General features: G+C 34.9%; 1 protein-coding gene and 1 non-coding gene across 5 annotated transcripts in view; both read left to right on the top strand.

Moving 5' to 3' along the window:
- Positions 1-23353, top strand: part of HS3ST5 (heparan sulfate-glucosamine 3-sulfotransferase 5) — a 330509-nt gene that overhangs the window by 19808 nt on the left and 287348 nt on the right. The gene's annotated exons all lie outside the window — the stretch shown is intronic.
- LOC129404607 (U6 spliceosomal RNA) lies at positions 16780-16882 on the top strand. The gene has a single exon (XR_008629990.1). It is a non-coding gene; the product is annotated as a U6 spliceosomal RNA (small nuclear RNA).

Raw genomic sequence — 23353 nt, 5'->3', positions numbered from 1 at the left:
ATACTTATTGAGTGCCTACTGTGTGTCATCAAATATAAGTAAAACACAATCTCTGCCTTCTAGGAATCTGGTGAGCAAGTAAACCATTGCTTTACATTGAAAGAAGGCTGATTTCTTTACACCAACAAGGATATGAACTCCAATGAGAGGAAGACATTTTATTTACCAGTGTACCCTAAGTATGCTAAAATATTGGCTTTCACAAAGTGCTCAATAAATGCATGTTAATGATAGCATTGTTAAATAAGGTATTTTTTATGATTTGTTTTATTATTTTTTGTTATTTGTTCCTCAAATAAGAGTTGAGGAACAGAGAAAAAGCATGAAGGACAGGAGTTATAAACTCCTAGGAAGAGGCACACCTGAATTCAGCCTATTAGTTCTAATTGGCAGGTAATTTGAGCAAAGCTTCATCCATATTTACCTGCAGAAAGTTTTGTAGATTTGTTTTGATTTGGTTTGGTTGTTTTTATTTGTTTGACTGAAACATACTTTTAAGTTGAGTCAAGGAAACATTGCTTTGACAGCCAGAAATAATAAACAAGCCATTTGAATCTTGACATGCAGAGCTCCTTGAGGCACTTCTCTCCACTGCATATCCAAAATTCTAGCTGCCTTTTCTACAGACCTCTAAACTCAATCCAAATCCTGCCAAACCCAGCCTACCCTACCCAGAGCAAAAAACAACCAAACTAACAATAGTGCTTTCATTTAAAGCAGTTATCAAATTTTGATCAGAATTTTCTAGAATATATTTATTCAATATTTAAATGGAAACAGTCTTTGCCATAAAGCTTAGACTACTTCTGTGGTTTAAATAGTTTCTCATTTTACCTTTTGATGCATTGTGGCTAGGTAACTAATCCCATCATGTTGATATGTAGAAAGCTCTTGGGTCTCTGCCCTCAAAGGAAATCTACTGTGGCAGATGCACCCTCGTTGCACACGCTAGCCCAAGCACTCTTTTCATTTAGAAACTGGCAAATGAGACTAAACTTTCAGAGCTCAGCTCTTGCTCAAAGGCTGTCCATAGGGCTGGGGAGGAAAGTTTAGTAAGCCAGAGTACAGGCTTTACATGCAGGGGGTCCAGATTTGATCCCCAGCAGTGCATGGTTCTCCAGCACCACCAACAAACTAACTGGAGTAGCCCCTAGATACATATAGGTACATTTCAAAAAACAGCACAAAATACTGGTTTTGTTTTTTATTATTTTTTAATTGAATCACCATGTGGAAAGTTACAAAGCTTTCAGGCTTAAGTCTCAGTTACATAATGCTCGAACACCCATCCCTTCACCAGTGCACATATTCTACCACCAAGAATCACAGTGAACCTCCCCCCCACCCCCACCCCCCACCCCCCACCCCCCGCCTCCCCAACCCCCCACCCTGCCTGTGTAGCTGATAAATTTCACTTTACTTTCCCTTTACTTTGATTACATTCAAACAAAAAACTCACTATTATTGTTTGGAGTCCCCCCCCCCAGAGTCAGACCTGCTGGAAAGGAATAAAGTTTTTTGTTTTGGTGGTTTTGGTTTTGGGCCACACCCTGCAGTGTTCAGGGCTTACTCCTGACTCTTTGCTCAGGGATCATTCCTGGCAGTGTTCACAGAACCTTATGGGGTGCTAGAGATTGTATCTCGACTGGCTACAAGCCAAGCATATGTACTACCTGCCTGTACTATTGCTCCAGCCCCTATAAAGTTTTTTTTTAAGTCTTTGTTTTGTTTCCTTCTTCAGATCAGTTTAAACATTTATATTCATAAACATCATTTCCTAGCTTGACAATACTTTGCTGACTAGCCATATGACTAGAGTTATCTTATGCTATAATTTCCCTTAGGTTAGATGAACATTATTTCTATTAAAATCACTGAAAAGCATGTGTTGTAATCTCATGGACTGGTATAGTGAAAGGACTCTGTGAAAGAGGAAATCCTAAGACTGCAGAACCCGTCTCTGGCCCACCTGAGTGCATCTTGATATGTTGGCCAACTGTTTGCTTCTAGAATTATTACTTTATAAAGAGACTTCTGATAGACTTCACACATCTAGACTAATTAACCAAAAAATTGAAACAGACCTCAGTTGAAAATTCAAAGAATATAAAAGCAAGTCAGTAATTGACAAGTGATACCTAAGTGTACCAAAATGTAGTTTTCTATAAAATGCCTTGTTCTCAAAAAAAACTTTTATTCGTCAAAAATATGTCTGCAAGAAACTCAGGAAACAGCAACCTAACCTACATAATGATTAAATAATTTGGGGAAAAGGTGATCATTTTGTAAAACTTCTAGTCAGAGCCAGCAAATAAACTCATGTTACATTGAAATGTTTTGGCCTACGTATTTTGTTCCATTGTACTGTGATTGAATGTCAAATGCCATGTATAAAGGATGAATAAAAGTGATGAGCTGAAAACATTAATCTGCTCATATTATGCTCAAAGATACTACTTTGCCCCTGCAAGGCCAGGTTAGAAATGAGTTTTCAGAAAAGATATTCAAGGGAATGCACTTGTAACTCTTCTCCTGACCCCATAATCTTAGGGGTTTTCCAATTTTTGTCATCAAGGCAGTATATTGGGTGCCAGTGAAACCTGGCTGACCACTTTCTAAATGGGAATCAGAATGGGCATTATACTTTTGATTTTTAATTTTTTTTCATTTTTATTGAAGCACTGTCATTTATGATACTGTTAATACAGATATTGTTCCAACACCACAGAACATCACGCCACCTCCAGAGTGCCCATTTCCGCATGTCCCTATAATCCCTTCCATTCCTCAACCCCTCCCCATCCTAAGTTCAGTTCTATAGATGTGCAGAATTACTACATCTCCAAACCACCGAAGTACCTTTGATCCTCCACCACCATCTTTGCTTGTCTTCTAATCTGGTCTCCCATCCCTCCCCCACAGTATTTGGTATTTGGTTTTATATCTCATTGCCCATGGTTTATCATTATTCATTTCTGTTTATCTTTTGTTTTTACTTTCAATCAGAATGGATATTTTCAAGCAGTTATATTTTATATTTTATATTCATGCAGTAATGAATATGGTAATAATAGTAACTTCTGGTCGTGTTTCATTCTCCTTCTTTTTCTTCCTTTCCTGGAATCCTACACTCTCAGGAGCATGAGGTATGTATCACTGTATTACTGTATCACTGTCTCCTGTTGTTCATCAATTTACTCGAGCGGGCACCAGTAATGTCTCCATTCATCCCAGCCCTGAGATTTTAGCAGTCTCTCTTTAATCATCTTTCGCAACAATTGGAGGCTCTTTCAGGGTCAGGGAAATGAGACGTGTTATTGTTACTGTTATTGGCATATTTAATACACCACGGTGAGCTTGCCAGGCTCAGCCATGCAGGCAGGATACTCTCGGTAGCTTGCCAGGCTCTCCAAGAGGCGCATATATATACACATATATATGCACACACACACACACATATATATATTTCCTCTATGATTTTATGGAAAATAGGCCGGGAGTGTCTTATGATGTGTTGTGGTCATGTAGTCCAGGAATATGTTCAATCATGCATGAGGCTCGGTCCGAGTGTGTGGAAAGCAGTCTGGAGTGTGGAGGTGGTTGGGTAGTGGAGGTTGGCTGCCGGGGCTGGGTCCCTTGGGGCGAGGAGGGCTCTCACCCCCTCCCCCCCGCCCCGGGGCTCCCCGAGTGAAAACAGCCTCTGGTGTGGAGTCTGGTGGCATGGTTAGTGATAGTATGAAGGACATATAGTAGTAGTCTGAAGGACATATAGTTAGAGGTAGTATGAAGGACATATATTCAGTGGCCCCCAACCCCTGTGTTCCTCTTGGAGCCTTTTCAAGATGTTTTTGTTACTAGTTACCTCCTGACTCAGCAAGTTTGCAGAAACAGCATTCTAGATCTCTTTGGTCCTAATGTAAAAACTGTCTTTTTTCCCCTTTTGATGGTCTTAAATAACATGGCTTCTACTAAATCAATATCTGAAACCTGAAACCAATTGTCTTTAACCCACCTTATGTCGCTTTAGTTTTTTTACCTTGGATAACTTCATATCCTTTAACTTTGCATTCTTTGAGAGGGCACGTATAAACTAAATGTACAGAAACAAGATTTTCATTGATTGAACTGCCATTGCATGCCACACACTACATTAGACTCTTAACCCCCTTTACAGTTACCTTTCTAATCTCAGTTACAATCATGGTTTTTCCCTTTCATATTTTCTGGGTCAAAAAGAGTTCCCTTTTATTTTGGTATATGACTTCTTATCACTGTGTAAGTCAATATAGACTATGAAAAGCTGATGTAACAGATGTCCCAATTTCAGTGATTTCATACCGCAGAGATTAATTTCTGCTTCCCACCAATTTTCTACTACAAATTGGAGGGATTTTGCCTCCTTGGGACCCAGAACATCAGAGTAGCATCTATCAGGAACACTGCTGATTGGGTGGCACAGGGCAAAGAGATAGAGGATGCTCTTGTTGAGGACACACTGATTCTCAAGATTGCTCCTTGGAAGTAACTCAGGTTCTGTATTTCTCTTATTAGAGAAATCATTTCCAATGACTAAAGCTGTTATCACTGGAGCAAGGAAATATCATTCACCCCTAGGGAGGAGCTGCATATATTTGGGAAGTTTTACACTATCTCTGACATTAGGTAAGGATTTCTCAAAGCTATGGTACATCTTGTTTTTTAGTGGGCAAGTCAAAGAAGCCGTCAGAGATAGCAAGAATTATAGGTGTCAAGAAAGGAAGTAAGCTGCAAGGAAGATTCTCAAGGGCTGCCTTAGAATTGTGCAGATTGTGCAGGAATGACCTCCAGGACTCTTCGCCTTTTATAAACAGATGTCTTCACATTTAGTATTTTTTACTGAAATGGATTTTAGTCATCATCAAGATGGAATTTCTATGCTATACTATTGCCTTTTTGAATTTAGAATATATACTTAGAATTTGGAATCACTTTCCTTGATGTCAGTTCTGCAGCTGATATTTTTTTAATGTGTTATGTGAGCAAATGTAGATTGTAACCATAAACACAGTAGAAGGAAAAAGCAGGCCATCTGTCTCTCTCAAACTTGATTAGGGAAGGTTGTGCAGCAAATATTTTTAGTAAAGTCTTAAGGTTAACTTACTTTGACACTAGTTGACTACCTCAGGTGTATTCACTTTGAGGATTAGGATAAAGCAATTTGAAGTTATATACATACTCCCAGAAATAATTTGTATTGTATTTAAAGACATATTTACTTTTTAATTGCTTACAGAATAATTTGCATTCACAGACATTTTAATTAATAGAAATTTTGAAGTGGTTAACAATTTATTACATGCTGTTAATACTATTAAAAGGAATTGACCATGCCATTCAGGAAAGTCTATACTAATTAACACTATATAAATTAAAATTCTATTATGCTAACCTAAGTCACATAGAGGAAAAGTAAATTCAGTAGTTACTCTAAGAAAAAAAAGTGGCTTTTCAATTTGTTATTAGTCTGATGCTAATAATTTGACTGTTCCATCAAGTCCCTGAGTTATTAAATTATCAGTTGATTACAAACTGCCAGATTAATATTCTTTTTCTCTTTCTCCCATCACCCCAAGAAATAGAGAAGTGACAAATAATCAGATGTCTAAAATAGATGTGTGTATCTCATTAAAAGATACACTGATATGTACATTTTGTCAGAACATTAGAAGTTGTGCCAAACCTACTACTTTGAATGGAGTTTTATACTACATTAGGTTGATTTAATATTATATACTGATTCATGCTAGATCTGTTTTGAATGATCTTTATGGCCACTGAGCTTGCACTATCAGCAGTCACTGCTGGGGAGGGTAATGGAACAGAGTCCCGAATTTCTTTTGCTTACAATATTGTAGAGATTGGTGGGACACTCAGAACAATGTGGCAAACAGAAAGTGCTGAGCCCCAATAAAAACAGAAAGACAGTGACTGTAAAGGAGAGCTGTTACCTCTAGATAGGTCCATTGAGAAAAACTCTGGAAAATGTCTTTTGAGGCTCTTATGAAGAAAACCTAGATGGAAGAGTACAGAGAATTACAGGTATGGGTAGGTTTGTGAAATAGCACATCAAGGATACTAAATATGAAGATTAGAATGTTTTAGTCCTGTGCTAGGTACTTTACATTTTAAATTTCCATGCTACCACTGAGTGGGAATGGTAGTTTCCACATAAAAAGGGAAAGAGAATATTAGAGTAGCTGGATAATTTCCCCCAAAGTTTGTAAATTTATCAGTGATACCAATACTAATTCACTCAATTCATCTGTTGAGTCACTCAACATATATTTCCTGAGTACAGTCAAGGTACTATTTCAGGCAATGAGAACACTTCTGTGACCAAGAAATAAGTATTTCTGTCTATTACAGGGCTGGTATTTCCATAACATTAGCATTTAAAATTTTTGTTTTTAGCAGTGAGAGTGTTGTGTATTTTCAAATAAAATATTACTTGTTTCCCTCCCTAATACATAAAGCATATTAAAATTGTGCTTCTTTTACCTCCTTCCTCATTCACATCTAATGTATTTGTGAAATCTCTACTCTCTCACAGTACTTCCAGAACAGTAGAGTTATCAGTGAAAGATAGAGCAGTGGATCTAGATGATGAAGTAGTGAGAATAGCCAGTTTGAAAAGTAGTGTTACAGTATAATTGAACAGAGTGAGGTGATTGGAGAATGGTGATCAGTAAAAAGCTGAAAGAAATAACAGAAGGCAAGAGGGTTCCATAGCAATACATTTGAAATTGTGAGAATGCAGTGGGTACTAAGTGGGATCAGGATTCACATGACAAAATGATTCAACACATGTAGACATGAACAGTTGTAATGTTACAGATTGGAAGACAGTATTTCAGTTTGGAATTAGAGAATTCAGATACTCTGTCTAGCTTTGGTACTTTCCTTATAATTTTGTTCATGTGTCACATTTAATGGAAACAATAGAAAATTAAATATATTCTTAAAGTATATACCATAGATGGCTACTTATTTAGTTTTCTTATAAACAAGCATAACAAAAGAAGACAAGAGATGAAATAAAATACTTATTCTTTGTTTCTTGTTGGACTGGTCACAGCTGATAAAAGCAAATTTTCATCATTCTAAGAAAAGGGTCATTGAGCTATTAAAGCTTATAGGAATTGAGAGGTTTGCTGGGTCAAGGCATGGTGCTGAATTATTTACATATTAGTTAATTCCTCATAATAATTTGATGAAGTAATTGCTTCTGTTTCCCCAAATGGTTCATTTAGTTATCAAAGGTCCCACAGGTAATAAAAGGTCAAATGGGCATTTGAACCCAGATCTGCTGGCGCCAGAGTTCTTATTTGTAACCAAGATGATGGATGTTCTAAGCTTCAAGTGTAACTACAAAAAGAACATGGGTAGAGTTCAATTAGTTTTATGGAACTGGAGGAAAAGCCATTCAAGAGAATGGATTTGGACACAGAAACAGGAAATGATGTGCATAATCTTGGTGGGCAGAAATGCATTTTACTTTTATGATTTTGCACAGAACAATTTTAATTAGAAGTACTTTAAAATGAAATATGCTTAAGGAGTTTGGTCCTTAAAGATGAAATGAGATGAGAGAAAGAGAGAAAAAATAATTGATTACTACATTGATGAACAGAAATCTTAAAACTAATCCACATGGATTTTTGAAGTCAGTGAAGTAAAAGAAGTTGAGTTAAAGAATTACTAAAAAAAAATTGGGAATAGCCAAAGCCTAATCAAATTCAAACCCTTGGATTCTGACCATAGTACTAAAGTTTCTAGAGAGAGAGGAAATCAAAGGGTTGAGGAGGCCAGTGGACTTTTGTGAAGTATGTTGGAGCCTCAGTGGAGGCATGGTGTATTCACATGCATTTGGACAAGTGTGAAATACAGTGTTATAAACGAACATTCCCTCAATTAAAAACCAATCACTGAAACATATCCGGGATTTTAAAATATATATATTGTATTCACAAGATACCCACTATGCTTTTGGTTAATGTTGTCCTTGAAACTTTTCCTGATTGGTCACCTTTTATTGTGAACCAGTCATGAAATAAGTGGACAGAGTAGAATTTATTTCCCAGGATGAGGAGCCATGGATAGGGAGGTGTTAAACGATAGAGATTAATGAGCCTTGGCATGTCAGGGTAGGAGAGCTTGGATGACATCTGCTTGAACAGCAGTGGGCTTTACTATGGCCAGTTATATGAGTGAGAACTGATAGTCCAAACGTTCAAAAGAAAATACATCAGTGTTTAATAAGTATTCTAACTTGAAATGTGCATGACAGTAATGCACATCTATCTTATTTTCTGAAAATACCACGTGTATATTTTAATAGTTTTTAATGATGTGGAAGTTAGATGGCTAACCATTCTATCTAAAGCAAGGTATGCTTATTCACAATCGCTTATCCACCCTCTAGGCCACCCACCACCACAATCGTTACTTTGAGATTCCTTCATAGTCTTGTAGAACTTGCTACTATTTGAGTTGCTTGATGCTTTTGTCACTCTGAACTGAAAAAGGGTGGGGACACTGTGTCACATTTTCCCAGCTAGTTAGCTACCTGTCAACCACTGTAAGTACTCTATGAATATTTGTTATATGAACATATAAGCATAAGAATTGTCTTTTCCATTAAGCCTAGAATAGTCAGTAGCATCATCATTATGGTATTCAGCTAGGACATCTGTAGATATTTCCCCAAACACTGAATCAACAACATATTTTTTTATTTTGCTTTTGGAAAGTACTCAGAACTTACTCCTGGCTCTGTGCTCAGCGGTCACTACTAGTAGGACTCTGAGGACCATGTGGATCAAAACTGAGTTGGCTACCTGCAAGGCTAGCACCCTGTCCACTGTACAATTTCTCCAGTTCAACAATGTGTTTTTTATTCTGACTTTGGAACTTAGAATTTGTTTGTAATTTAGTTAACACCTAGTTAATTAAAAAAGCAATTTTTTAAACCTAGGTATGATAAAAGTTAAAATGCTATCTCTTAAGGTTGCGATTTCACATCTCTTCAAACTGTAAGTTAAATGCCTCCCACCTAAGAACCACTGTTCCTCTATTCCCTTCACTTTCAGTCACCTCACTTCTGTAGTCTGGTCTACTGGTTTGTTTTTAATTTCCTCTGACCCATGTCTGGTTTCTAGTTTTCCGAAAAGCAATGATATTGCCTGGTGTTATCCTTCAGACTTGTGCAATTTAGCATGATCCTATCCAGTTCCATCTATGATATCACAAAGAGCAAAATTTTATTTTTTATGGCACATTGTGCATTTATACCATATCTTTATCCACTCATTGGTTATGGAGAATTTGAGTTATTTTCAAATCATCATTATAAAAGAAACATAGTGAAGTGGATATAAATCTACCTTTCCTAGTGAATGTTTTTGTTGTCTTCAGGCAACGTGACAGGAGTGAAGGCCATCTACCCGGAGTATTTAGAAGCCAAACACATGGACTTTGCAAGAAGGAAAAGGCATACCTGGCAATCTAGAGTGTAATGGAGGCAAGAACAATGTTCAAATATCCTTTCCCTTTCTTTCATAATTATTTATGATAATTTTATGCATCTGATAATTATTTAGATGCATAAAAGGAGAGACTTAAAAATTTTTTTGCCTCTTGAACAATGCACGGAAGGTTTTGGAGAAAATTCCATTTGGGGTATTAAGGGAAAACTGCAGGTCTCAGAATAAACAGGATGATAATTTGTTTTCCATGCACTTCCTCCTAAATCTATTTGTAATAGGTCTTAGATTCTTCTGGCTAGGTTGAAAGTAATATGCAAGCATGAAGAGTGAGTCATGGTAACTGGATATCTGAATGAGCTTCTGCTTGTTCCTTTTTGCAAAATAGTTGTAACCTCTTTACTGTCTGTGTAAAAAAGTTTCTATAAAATAGTATGGAAGAGGTATAATTTTTTATCAGTGTCTGATAGCCCTGTTCCTTTAAGGTCACATTTTCATGTAGAATTTATGGATCATATAGCAGTTCTATATTTGTGTGTGTATGAAATATTAATACTTTTTTATAAAGGCTGTACCTATTCATATTTCAACCACAATATGTGAGGTTTCCCGTTTCACATACTGAACAGTACTTGTTATTTTTGACCTTTTTGAGATAGACAATTCTCAAAGGACACCTCATCGTCTTTTTGATTCAGATTTCCTTGCTAATAATTACAATGAGTACTTTTTTCATATGTCTGTTGGCCATCTACATTTCATTTTTTATGAGGTGTAACTCTTCTCCCATTTTTGGTTGGGTTCTTTTCTTGTTGAGTTTCATGAGTTCCTTGCATATCTAGCCCTTTATCAGGTGTATCACAAATAAATACTTTTTCCCCTTTAATATCATGCACTTTTATTTAACCATAGTTTATTTTGCTGTTCAGAAGCTTTTTAGTTTAATGTAGTCTAATTTGTTTATTTTTGCTTTTGTTTCCCTTGCTGTTGGAGGTAAATCCCCAAAGATACCACTGAAACCAGTATCATGGAATCTTTTGCTCATGTCTTGTTTTGCTTTTCCAACATATTTTTGGTTTTAGATCTAGCATCAAGATCTTTAATCCATTTTGAATTAGCTTTTAGCTCCGATATTCTTAAGAGTTCTATAATTGGAACTACATGCTTTATTCTATTCCAAGTCTGTAAAAAGTTTGTTCTGTGGATAAATACAGAAAGAGGAAGAAGAGGTCACTCTTGCATGAGACCATAACAGAGCCTCGGGGCATTTCCCACAAAATTGACCCTCTAGTTTACTAATGTAAAAAATTTACATTCCTTACAGACTAGAGACTGAACACAATGGCCACTCAACACCTCTATTGCAAACCACAACACCTAATCAGAGAGAGAGAACAAAAGGGAATTCCCTGCCATAGTGGCAGGGTGGGGTGGGGGGAGACGGGCCTGGGGAGGTGGGGAGGGATGTTGGGTTTACGGGTGGTGGAGAATGGGCACTGGTGAAGGGATGGGTTATTGAACTTTGTATGGGGGAAGCATGAGCATAAAGATGTATGGATCTGTAACTGTACCCTCACGATGACTCTCTAATTAAAAATAAACTAATTAAAAAAAAAAGAATATTGAATGTAATCAATTATTGTGAACAATGCTATAAAATAAAACTAATTTAAATAAAAAAAATAAAAAAAATAAAAAATTTACATTCTTAAGGCACGTTGGCTTTTATAGAGATATTAGATATAAATTCCCCATAGACATTTTTACAGTTTAAAGAAACCTGAAAATTTTAATTATTTGAACCTTACTAATAAAAAGAACATCTCTATTAAATCAAATATTTTAACCAATATTTAGTGGCTTTCTTGTTAAACATACTGAAATAAGTTTCTTTTGTAAGAAAATGTCATTTTATTTTAAACTAGTTATGTAGCTTCAATGAAACAATTTTGTTGCCCTAAGAAAAACCCAGCAGCAAATGATTTACACAATCACCTCTTTCACAATAATTTGAAAATTATCTTAAAATAATCTAACTCAGAAGCATTTTCATATAGTCCAAATACATATAAGATGTTTTCTCTTTAAAAACTTAAAATACTTTGTGTTGGTAATTTAATTTTTTTTCAGCTAAGAGAGCTGTATTTTGTAGCAGAATTATCTGTAAAACACCAATGCAATATTATGTTGAATTTGTTAGCCCACTAATAAATGTTTGGCAGGTATAATATAGATTACTCTCCTCTAAGATCATCAGCGTTAATTTTGTAATTTTTTTCAATCAAGTTATCCCATATATATCAGAAACATCTCTCTTCTCTGCTTTCTGTCCATTTCTTGTCCCTTTGGAATTAAAATATCATCAATTTGATTTCAGTGCTCATCTGATATGTGACAGAATAAACAATATTGGATGTGTTCCAGACCCACATTACATTTAATGCCATCCCTCCTCCAACAGATGGTCAATGTGGTGCTCATTTTATGAGCATCTTTAGATAGGGGCTGCTTCTTGCATCATTGGTTTATTGCAACTGGTAGCGATATGGTTGGAAGAGTTACTTCTAAAAGCAGATGACATTGTGGTATAATTTATACAAATAATTATCTGTTCACCGACAAATTACTAAAACACAAATCATATTTTCTATTGCCTTAAAAATTGGACTTATGAAAGGTCCTTGTTCACTGATAGACATTTGCTTTTGGTATAATAAATTAGTAATTGTTGATAGAAAAAGTCGCATTCTTGCTTCCATTTCTCTTTAATGGCACTGCAGGGTTAGATTGCAGTATGAATGAAAAGATAGTATGTTTGGAAAGCCTTGGCAGGCTGCAATGACCTTCAGGAGAAATGAAATGCTCTGCTGGGTAGAGAAACAATTGAGCTGAAACCAGTGAGGCGCAGAAAACTCAGAGATAGACTTCCCAAATTAAAAGCTGTTAGCAACATCTCAGACAAGAGCAGGAAACGAGTATCATTCTGTAAGGTGATTTTATGCAAGGATTTTTAAATTGGGGTGAAAATAATGCTCGGATAAGGGAAAAGTTGGGTTTCAACTAAAAAAAACAGGAATCAATATGTTACCTAGATTATGAACATGTATGTAAAGAACCTGTTGAAAAACATGAATTAAAATGTCAAGCCTTTGCATGAAGCAGAGTCTGAAAGAATGAAAGTTGTCTGAAAGTAGAGGTTATTGTGCTTTACAATTAAATTGTTTTCTGTGTATCCCTGAGTCGCAAAACAGTCAATGAACTTGAATTTGCGGGTGTCTTTGACATTTATTATGAAATGTAACTACTTAATATTTTACTAACTCTTGAGGGTTAAGCTCATTGGTTGTTTGCATTTTCCATAAAATGAAATAATTGAATGTAACAAGGTTTTTAACAGTTGAGAAACTAAAACCTTAAATGTGTGTTTAGGGCAAAGACTACAAGAAATTAGACTGAAAATCTATTTAAAGTTTTTTAAGAAATAAGAGAGTTTATTTTTTATTCCTCATAATAGAGATAATAGAATGAATAGAGATAAGTGCAATATTATAATATAATTTGAGGCAGTTTCATTGCTTTTGTTTGTGTGGGCAGGGTATCAAACACATGACCTCACACTTGTGTGACATGTATTCAGCTACTAAACCATATCCTGATCCCCATGAAAATGTTTATATATCTATCTTACTAACATAGGTCTAAAACAATCTTTTTAAAAAATTTTATTGAATCACCGTGAGATAGTTACAAGCTTTCATGTTTGGGTTACAATCTCACAATGATCAGGTCTAAAACAATCTTAACATTCAACATTATTGCATATTCTACAAATGAAAATTTATATGCAAATAAAAATTCTCTTGTGTCCACGAATGCCATAATATTTACATTACTCAGGCCACATGGTATATTTACAAATTTTACATTAATAATTGTCTTAAGTACATTACAAGCAGAAATATTGGGGAAAGATAGAGGTGTGATAAAATTAATAATATCTTTGTTTTAAAGATACTAATTTGGGACTAGAGCAATAGCACAGCAGGTATGGCATTTGCCGTGCACGAGGTTGACCCAGGTTCAATTCCCAGCATCTCATATGATCCCCGAGCACCGCCAGGAATAATTCCTGAGTATATTAGCCAGGAGTAACCCCTGTGCATCGCCGGGTATGACCCAAAAAGCAAAAACAACAATAACAAAAAGCCCAAAGAAACAAAAACTAATTTTACTTGAGAAATCTTAATTTTTACTTTTTTATATCTAAGTCTTACTTGAAAAAATATTTTAACTCTACAATGCCATGGAGAGCTCAGAAACTCTTTATCCATTACTTTTTCAGTGGTGAATCTTAAATTCATTTCTCTTCACATTAGTGACCTACATAATATTAATGCCAAGGCTTAGTTCTAAAACCTTTGAATGCTCAAAATAAATTGAAGTTGTAAACTTTCATCTTCACTTGCTGCCTCTCTTGAAAAAAGACTGTGTATGGAAATTTTAAATGGGAAGGATACTCACAGAGTTACTTCAGTTTGTCTTTATGTCTTTTGATAATATTCCTTTGAAAATTTGATTAAGCCTGGCACTCTCTTCAGGGAAAAACTCATGTATACAGAAAAATGGTATTGAATTTTAGAGAATTTGCCAGCTCCCTCTGAATTTCTAAGAACTTCTTGGACCCAAAAAAGCCGTAAAAGGCCACTTAAAAAAATTACTTTGAACACTAAATTTCACTTTCACTAAATTTAAAAGCATATATGTAGACCCAAATTTGTAAAACTGTGCTCTATCTAACTGCAATAGGCTAGCTTTCTGAGATTGACCTACTGTCCCCATTTAGGAATCATTTCTATCTTCTTTTATTAAGTGGCTCTCAAAGTATGCTCTCTGGAACAACATCAGTATCACCTAATAATTTGTTGAAAATGCAAAATGCTGGGATAATACCTCTTATTTATAGACTAAGAAACTTGGGGTGTGATCCAGCAGTCTACTTTAGAATGCTGCTTTCCTGCTGATTTTAATGCAAACTAAAGCTGAAGAACCTTTAGTGTAAAGAATTTTCTTATTTCTAATTCCCCATAAGCTGTTTTAAAAATTACTGGTACCCCCCCACCCCTCCCAACAAGTAGGACTGGCAACAGGGATTAAGACACTTACTTTACATTCATCAGACCCCATTTAATCCCTCAAGTATTTCATATTGCACCAGGAGTGAAACCTGATCATAGAGCCAGGAATAAACCCTGAGAATAGCTGGATTGACCCCCAAAGCCCCCAGAATAATAAAATTATTACACATGATTTACACACTATAAAATTCATGCATATTAAGTGTATATTTAGCAAGTTCTGTCAAATCTATGTACCCATTTAACCATCACCATAAGGGAGCTGTTGAACAAGTTTTTTTTTTTTTAATCTCCCTATAAAGTTCTTCCTTTTACTTTATGACAAATTTTTTCATCATCTCTCTGGTAAATTATCTTGTTTTCATCATTATTTGCTAATATTGTGCATTCTAAAATTTTATATAAATAAAATTATACCATTTGCATTGGTGCTATATAGTTTTACGAAATCTCTTAGGTCACTGTATTTGTATACATTTAAATTATAAGACTGTCAAACATTTCCAGTGTTGTTTCTTTTCCATCAGAACCATCCAAGTGATAGTTTTGATTGTTCATCAAGCCCTTGCTGGGCATTAGTACTGCCAGCTTTTTATCATTGTGTATGTGTATGTGTGTGTGTTTAATGTTTGCATGAAAATACTGTAAAGTGATTTTTAATGGTTTCAAATTTAAATTCTTGATGACTAATGTTAAACTCTGTTTTATGTATCTATTGGCTATAATTATATATTCTTTGATAAACTGTTCAATTCTTTTGTTCATTTTAAGTGGTATATTTTTATCATTAAATATAAGTATATTTGGTTTTTGACTGCAAGTCATTTTTTATTTTATGTATTAGAAATATTTTGATTAAGTCTCTTGGCTTTTTTTAGTATCTTTTAAAGATCAAAACATAATTTTGATGAAGTTCAATTTATCTATTACATTTTGTAAATTTTATTTACTGTGTATAGTCTAAGAAATTTTTGCTGCTTTAAGGGTATTCTTGTCTTTCATTTGAGAAGTTTATACTTTATAAAAATAAATATATTGTCAATTTTTTATTTGGGGGCCATAAAATATTTTTTGTATTATGTGAGGTATATATAACACTGATTTTTTTTAATATCTCATGATTTTGGCACATATAAACTTTTATTTTTTTTAATTCTTTTATTGATTCACCATGTGGAAAGTTACAAAGCTTTCAGGTTTAAGTCTCAGTTATACAATGCTCAAACACCCATCCCTTCACCAGTGCACATATTCCACCACCAAGAATCACGATATACCTCCCCCTTCCCCCCACCTCCCCAGCCCCCCACCCCGCATGTGTAACTGGTAAATTTCACTTTACTTTCATTTTACTTTGATTACATTCAATATTTCAACAAAAAAAATTCACTATTATTGATTTGGAGTTTCTCCCCCCTAAAGTCGATCTGCTGAAAAGAAAGCATTTGGTAATTTGTTTTCCATTGCTGAGAATGAAGAGATATGAGGTCAGGAGGCCGCACTAGCAGCAGCATAGTTTTGGATTTCTGTATTTTAGTATTTTAGTAACTAAGTCCAGAGAAATGTCTGCCAGGAATCGCAACATTGTAAGCTTGTACCTCTCAGCTACTTTATATTCCACATATGAGTGCGATCTTTCTATATCTGTCTCTTTCTTTCTGACTCATTTCACTCAGCATGATACTTTCCATGTTGATCCACTTATATGCAAATTTCATGACTTCATGTTTTCTGACAGCTACATAGTATTCCATTGTGTAAATATACCAGAGTTTCTTTAGCCAATCATCTGTTTTCGGGCACTCTGGTTGGCACATATAAACTTTTAGACATATATTGCTTTAATTTTGAAACCGTTTACATTAATCCTTTTTACATGAAAAACTACTTATTCTTAGATATTTTGCCCAAAGTTACATAATGTTATTTGCAAGCATACTAACTAGAAATATACTTATAATTAGTATTAGTATTAGTACTAATTTTGCCCAAACTCAGCTGAAAGGAAGATAGACACGAGGAAACTCTATATTGGACATTAACTTAGAAGTATGGAAATATTAATATCAAAGTAGCAGATCACATGAACAGAGTACTTAGGTAGTAAAATCAGGACACTAAAAGCTTTCAAAGGAGAACCTGTATTAAAATCAGAATTATACAGAGAAGATGACTATGGGCCTTGCAAAGAATAACATACAAATTTATGAGACATTCCATAGTAAAAATTACAATCATGTGATAAAAAGAAAAAATGTTTTAATGTTCAAATACTTTATAAATTATTCATTGATTTAGTTATTCTCAAAGAAAACTATGTTGCCTATGTATTTGGGGGAACTCTCCCACACAGTGCTCAGGCAGCCCCAGGATCCCCCTCCAAGCACTTCTCAGCCAACCAGACTGGATCCAATTTGAGGACCAGAGGATGAGGTGCTGCTCTGCCCAATCTTTGGGGATCATAAAATGCTGGGAACTGAAAAGAGTAAGTTCCTGTACCATATCTCCAGTCGCTGCTTGATTTACTTTTAAGGAATAGAATATTTTAAACATAATTTTATTTTGAATATTAAATTATTTGAAATATGAGATTTAGTATTAAGTTATGCATAATGTCTTAAAATATTTTAATAGAAATATGTTCCATTACAAAAGAGCAGAAATTATAGAAAAACAAATCATTTGGGACCTTGCCACAACAGTGGAGGGATCTTGAAACCATGGTGGAGTGGGTTCATAACTTTGCAAGTATTTAATAATGATTTCAATAGTGTTGTAAACTGTGATATCTCAACAGCAACAAAATAATACAATGATTAAGAAGTAAAAATTAATTTTAAAAAATTGCAATTTTCCCACTTGGAAGTAACTTCTCTTAACATGCTGGGTTTCAGTTTTCCAAATATACAGTCTCAAAGATCAGAACAAATGATCTGGACATAATTATTTTCATTAAAACATTGTGTCTCTCTCTTTCTGTCTTAGTAAATGAAGATTAGAACTGTGTAGGGTATTCTTATGTGCAAGTTAGACATCTTGAGCTAACCACTTAACCTACTAATAAACATACCAGTGCTTTCATTGTTTCATATTTGAATTTTCCTCGTTAAAAACAGTTCTGTGATTAACAGACTGGAATGTATAATTTTTTATTCTTGTCTAATTGTTTAACATGGCATTGTTTGTTTCAATGAATAAAATTAGTGGTTCTGTTTCTTTGTTTATTTAATGTATTTCTTTTTGAGTCTGAACATTTAATCTTGATGACTTAGGCTGTGTCAGCATGTTCAACCTACTGGAACATTTACAATCTGGAAGTAAACCAGAATGTTGCCAAAATTTGTATTTCTTTTTCCAGAGGATTTTTGAGGACATAAGTTATATAAGAAGAATATGACAAGAAATTTATCAACTATTCCAATGATCAAAAATTGTAAGAAATATAATCATATCACTAAATAAACATATCCCCAACAAATATTTATTGTATACAGTGCCCTATCTTGATTCAAGTGAACTGTAAAGATTTTTTTTTTTTCCGGGACAGTATACTATCCTAGAGAACTTCTTTCTGTTTGTAATTTATAGATAAAATTAACTGATTTTTGATCTCTCAAGATGATATTATCTATAATAATGCAGAGTTGTTAAGAATGTCAAAGGAATTTATGTGAAACAAACAAAAACCAGAGTCCCAAGCATTTCCTTATACAACTACCTCTCTGTGGCCGTTGGCCATCTGTGGTTAGACAAATGCTCCTTCATGTAAGGTGGGTCAGTTCTTTAGCAGAGGTTACAGTGAACACCATTAGGAAACTTGCCATCTAGCTGAACTTTTGAAACTTGAATGATAGATTAGATATAACAATGTCAATTGAGAAATAAATCAGAGACTTCTAATATTTTTTGTATGATTAAGGTAATGTATTTACAATGGTGTTGACATTCGCAGTCTTATTGTATGCACACAGGTGGACTTTTCAGGATATTCTGACTTTAGCACTTCCTGAACATAGCTTAATGGATTCACTTGTTTCTTGATAGGATCCATTGTTCTGTGCAATATATCAGAGGCAATGAGTTCATTGCCTTCCTCCCTTGATTCATAAGTCTTTTTCTTTTTGTACATTATCCTTAAGATCTTAATAAAAGGCATTTTTCAAAAGTATAAATAAATATGTAGCCCCATTTCTTTAGATAGATTTTAAATTTATAAAATTGGAAAAGAGCCCTGGCAAGCAATATTTAGTGCTAACTTAATTCTCTGCTCAAAACGTGAATCAATCTTGGCCCAAAGACAAATGTAGTACTATATTTTTCAGTGTTTTAGTCATCATGTAAAAAAATTAAAAATGAAAGTATATAACATAAAACGTTATTTAATATTCTTGACCCAAGGTTACTATTAAATTAATTATACTGAATAATATCTGAATAGTCCATCAATATTTTTTCTACTTGAGGCCATCCAAACAGTGCTCAGTATATCTGGGGGCCACTTGGGGAATTCTTAGTAGTTGGGTCAGTCATCCACTGCATGGACCCGGAAGTAGGATGCTGCTCAGGTCTTGCAGTTCTGGGGACCTCTGAACCTACAGCTGGCAGTACCCGGCACCTTCTGGGTCTATGCCCAGCAATTCTAAGGGGTTGCCTTTGTGGTGCCAAGGATGCAACCAAGGTTGGGACTATGTAAGACATGACCCTAAATTGCTGTACTACTGTCCCATCTATATATCTCTTTGAAAGGTTGCCCCAAAACTTGCATCTATTACTACCAAATCTACCCCCTGGACAGCTCTATTTGTATTTCAAGTATATTATAGGTTTTGATTGTTTTAACTCTGTCACTCTTTTAGAATTTCATGTTTCCTGGTGCTTATATATACTTTGTGACAGGGTTTCTTTTGTGTGATAAATGGCAGGGCCTACAAGGCCATCCCCCCTGGTAACCTGTCTTAAGACAGTCTCTTGGCTAGTGTCTTTTTTTTCTCTGAACCCCTAGAGGTGGAACTCTGCTTCTGTAATCTCAACCAAATGTCAGGTGAACAATGTTTGCTATATTTTGAAGACTGGAACTTGAAGAAATCACCTCTCACTTTTGCCTACTTGATTCCAGTTAGCATGCTTATTTGTCAGAAGAGATGGTTCTCGTTTTTTCATATTCGCCCAACCCTGTGGACAACATCGTTTTTACGTAGCACTGCAGTGTCTCAGTTACCTGGAAGCAGGAGTAATTTTATGAGCCCTTCAGGGTTTGTTGGAAGGCCAGAAGATGTTAGGAGAATCACCTCATTTTTGTTTTGTTTTGTTTGGGGCTTATACCATACCCACAAATGTTCAGAGCTTACTCTTGGCTCTGTGCTCTGGCATCACTCCTGGAATTAATCAGGGGGCCACATGCAGTTCAGCCTGGACCAGTTGTGTGCAAGGCATGCACCTTACCTTTTGTGTTTCCTCTCCCGGCCATTCTCACAAACCATTTTGTTCAGTCCCTTCTCTTTGCTTACACCTTGCCTCCTTCTGGAACTGTTCTAGGGCACTTTAAAGATGGAGGTACTGATAAAAATCCCAGCCATCCTCAGTAGTAAAAAGTTATGATTTCCTGCTCTTATATTTGAATTTTCAGTGAGCCATCTAATTAATGATAGATTAGAACAGTGCTTGCTATGCAGTTGAATCACACTAAATTTAAGAGACTCATACTCTAGGGAGAATTTTATAAAACATTTTACTCATAAGATAAGCCTATATTTATCAGTATAAAACTTTCCAACTTAATATTTTACTAGTACTTTTTATGGTCATTGTTTTCTGTATTATTCTAGAAATAGAGAATATTATGTATTCTGTTAATTATTTTCTCTCTGTGACCAATATCAAAATTTAAATTTATTCCTTCCCAATTAATGTGTTCTTAGCTGCCTTTAAAGCTAGTCATTTCCAAGCGTTCATTAAGTGAGTCATCTTGTTAAAATTTTTACTTTGTCAGTATTATTATTTCCCATTGAGTAATATCTTACAAATTAGAATAATGTTGTATATACTGACAGTTAAATCCCCCAAATCCTTTAAAGCAAAAGTAATATGAAAGTAGTAAATACAGTTATATTTGAGAATATACATTGAAAATTAATACATTGGTATTAATTAAAATAGCAGTATTCCAAATTTTCTTGGGTATGTTGCTATCAATATTTTATATCTGTTAAAAGAAAACAAATCATATCTCTCTAGAAAATGTCAGTTCATCTTCTTCTTAAATTTAAATGCAATTTTTTCCACCACTTACCTTTACATAAATATAAGCCAAAGTAGAAATTATGTATGTTCTGCATTATAATTTACACAGGTTTCAATACCAAAATTATTTTTATCTTTATTTTCCAGAAACTTATTTTAGACTGAGATAGATGAACCCACTTTCTATACTAGTTTCTGTCTTAAATTTCAACAATGTTCTTAAACATGTATAAAAGCATCTTTATTATAATTCTTAAAATAATAAATAAGGGTAATTAGCACATATTTCTATGCTTCTTACTTTATTCGGTCATTGTTGTAAGAAACAATGACCTAGAGATACCTTAGGTAATGTTATGGGCCAGAGTATAATTGGATCAGGGTACAGGGTAATAGTTCAGTGGGGAGGGAACTTCCTTGCACACAGTCAACCCAGGTTCAATTCCTGGAACCCCATATGGTCCTCTAAGTTGGCCAGAAGTGATCCCTGAGCCAGAGCCACAAAAAGCTCTATTTTGTAGCCACAAAAGCCGGATACTGAAGTGTGATAGTACAAGACTTTAGGCCGTAAGTGTTAACAGTAAAAAAGCCCAATCCACATTTTCTGTATTTATGATTTGGGAATTTTTGCTTCACAAGAATATTAGAAAATTTTTATGCTATAGACTTCTAGTTACCTGTATTTACTCTGTGAGCCACCACTAAGCATAGCTACTGACTACATATTTCCTGGTAGTCACAATAGCATTTCAAGAGGATTAAGGAGATGTTTCAATGGACCTTAAAAACAATTATGTGTCCTAATTGTGTTCCTTAAGAAGCATGAAGTGGGGCCTCAGCAACAGTACAATGAGTAGGGGTTGCATGTAACCAACCTCAGTTCATTTCCCAGTACCCCGTATGGTTCCCGGAGCCCACTAGGAGTGATCCCCAAGTGTAGAACCAGGAGTAAGCCCTGAGCACCACCTATATGGCAAAAAAACAACAAAAAAGAAACATAACAGTAGTTAATATTTGAAACTTCTTATGAATTGAGATTTCTAGCTGAATCATCAATGGGTAGGCTTCACTAGATTTCACTCAGTTTATTAAACACATTGTATTCTTGGGTTGTAAAGCATTTAATACCATTTCATTTAACTTGTATACTCAAACTGTATCCATCAAAAATATCTATTTCTTTTAAAGGAGGAGATTCTCAAAGAGTTCTCAAGGGCCCAGGTATAGTATCTGTCAAAACTCAGCTGAGCAGACTGGATGGTTAAATGCTATGGTGCAGGGATACAGTACCCTGCAGTGTCTTGGAGCCACAAAGGGCAAACTCAATGGTGATCTTGGGGCTCCCTGGGCTACACAGTTATGTGCAGGGGGGACCATGCAGTGTCAGGGATGGAAGCAAGTTCCCCAGCATACAAAGTATGCACCTTGTGCTATTTCTACCGGTCCTTAAATGTAGCTCTTCTACAAATATAGCTGTTCTCCTCGAGTCTAATTGAACACTGTGTTTTTTGTATTCCCTATTCCATGAAATGTTTTTAGTCCATAATCATATTGATTGATAACAATTCACAAAATGTATAAACATATTTTATCAATATACTAATACATGTTGATATATCAATATAAGAAACATTGATATGTATTGTTGAAAAATTTTATAAATGTATTTCTAGGCACTAATGCACTAGTGTGTTTCAATAATGTTACAATACAGAATAATTCTGAGATATCTTCTAGGCAAAAATTATGTACTATTTATAACCTTATGATAATACACTTTACTTCTGTATAGTCTATATACTACTCATAGAGTATTTTAATGTTTGAATGAAACAAAAGGAAAAGTACTAAAATAAAGTGTAAATGCATATGGAAGATGGAAGAGTCTGTTGAAATTTTTTAATGATAATTCTTAGCAGTTTTAAAATGTATTCAGACTAAGGACTCAAAATTTAAATTCATTTCTTGGAGACACAATGCAATAGGTGTTGCATAAGAACTTTATGCCCTTTAAGCTACTTGAACTTTCTAGACTTTAGTATTAAATTTGTTACTGTGGGAAGCCAACCAGCTGTCTCAGTTTCAACATTGTATGTAGCCCCAAGTATTGTATATATCCCTGTTTGCAATGAATAATCTCCTTAAATTCTCAAGTCATTTCAGAAGAATCCGTGACAATGGTCCTCAACTACTGTCCATAGACCAGTGCTGGTCCACAGGTATAGAAAGGGTGAAAGTCATTGGACTACTGCCTCAGTTAAACTGCTGGTTCCTGGGCAGTTTAGGTACTGGTCTGAAGGTATACAAAGGTTGGAGAACTTTGACTTGTAAAGTCAAATGATTTCCTTAGATTTTTAAGGTGTTCATTGTACTGTTGGCACCCATCAATGAAATAAAATTTCTGAACTTTTAGTGAAAATCAGGGCTATCCCGCCAAACTACTGTAAGATTCACCGC

This window comes from Sorex araneus, chromosome 4 (genome assembly GCF_027595985.1).
Source record: "Sorex araneus isolate mSorAra2 chromosome 4, mSorAra2.pri, whole genome shotgun sequence".
Lineage (NCBI taxonomy): Eukaryota > Metazoa > Chordata > Mammalia > Eulipotyphla > Soricidae > Sorex > Sorex araneus.
Note: the sequence above shows the minus strand (reverse complement) of the source record. Positions and strands in the feature narration are given on the sequence as shown.